Source organism: Schistocerca americana, chromosome 1 (genome assembly GCF_021461395.2).
Source record: "Schistocerca americana isolate TAMUIC-IGC-003095 chromosome 1, iqSchAmer2.1, whole genome shotgun sequence".
In the NCBI taxonomy this organism is placed as follows: domain Eukaryota; kingdom Metazoa; phylum Arthropoda; class Insecta; order Orthoptera; family Acrididae; genus Schistocerca; species Schistocerca americana.
In genome coordinates, this window is record NC_060119.1 from 641021623 (window position 1) to 641023384 (window position 1762).

The window sequence follows — 1762 nt, forward strand, 5'->3', positions numbered from 1 at the left end:
CTATAAAGTGTTCAAGAGGGGGTATGCAAAGGGGCTGAAGCAACACATCACTCAAGAGAGCGTCATACCACACAAACAGTTTGGATCTCATAGCCTGTCCACCTCTTACCAACTGTAGCAGCTGGTGGAGTTGGCGGTGAGGGCTCTGGAAACAAGGGAGTATCCTGGGGTGGTGCTTCTCCCTGTCTAGGGCATTTGACTCTTGTGACATCACAGCCTCCTGTCCAGACTCTTTGCACTCGGGATACTGATGTCACAAGGGGTTCTTCTTCAGTTCTAACTGCTGGGAAGACATTCAATGTGAGGGTAGATTAAAGGTCGTCCACAGTCCGGCAGATACTCGCGGGGGTACTACAGGAATGGGTGCCTGGCCCCTTGCTGTAGTCCTTCTACACTGCAAACACACTGTTGGTAGGGAGTGTAGAACTTTCGCTTTACGCTGATGATACAACACTGTTCATCTGCAGCATGAACGTGCAGATAACGGATTGCTGCCTACAACTTGGATGCATTGCACTGGGAGCATGCACTACAAAGTGGCGACATAAATTCAACGCCACCAGGAGCCAGGCATTAGTCATCACCCAAAGGATGCTGATGCCAGATCTGCACCTATCAACATCATGGGAGACATCATCCCACCTCAAGGAGACTCTCGACCAGAGACTCATATGTGCCCAGCAAATATGTGATGTCGGGAGCTGAACAGTGGAATGTCTTCATACTCTGTATCGTCTATTTAATCCTCAGTCATGGCTGCCTCCGCTCCACAACATTACATTTTACCTAACACTGGTCAGACCAGGGCTAGAGTAAGTGCCACAGTGTGGGTAAAGGTCACTGACTAAAATATCACAATGCTGCAGAGGGTGTTGAAGTGAGCTCTGAAACTAGGTCTGATTCGGTATTCAACTCCTGTGTTGCACAAAGAAATAGGCATCCCACTGCTGTAGGACAGGATATGGTAGACTGCTTGTGCCTTGTACGAGAATTTGGGTCAATCCCACAACAGGCTCATCCTGGAACTGGCCCACCAGCAACAGCGCAGATCAACGACACATTGGCTGGACGCACTGAGAGAACAACTTTCTCTGCAGCACCATGACAACTCAGCTGCACACCAAAAGAGACCAGTCTTGCTGCGAGCATAACTGTCTTCACAGCAGCTAGAGCACAAGCATCTCCACATCACCTGAGACCAGTCCAGCAAGTCAGCTGGTCTAACATCACATCAAGAGATCTAGTGTGAATAATTCTGATGTTTAACCTAGACACATATCAAGCAGGGAATGCTCGCCAGACAAGCGAATAGTGTCTATTGTGGCTGGCACTATTCAAGGTCACGGCCGCTGCCTGCCGCCAGCAGGGGCTGCGGGCTGTGATTCGCCCACCTCTCGGCTTTGTTGCCATGTAGATACCGTTAGCAGTGCGGTAGGTCAGAGCAGCTGAAAGTTCAGTGTTACCATGCTGTACCGAGTGTTCACGTCTGATCTCAGTTACTTACTTTCTTTTAAAGGTGCTTTGACGTGTGTTCGGTGGTGAACAACAATGCAGGAGCAATGGCCTACTTGTAATACTCCTCTGGTCGTTGTGCGCAAAGGGCCGAAAGACATTCGTAAACAATCGAAAATTATCATATCGAATATACTCAAGTTTTTTACTGATCTGGCCGACAATGAAGAAGCGAGGAATAGCTTAAATTTTGCGTAAATTCATAAACTTACTTTAAAGTGTGCGGTATCTCCAAGTCAACTGTAGGCCT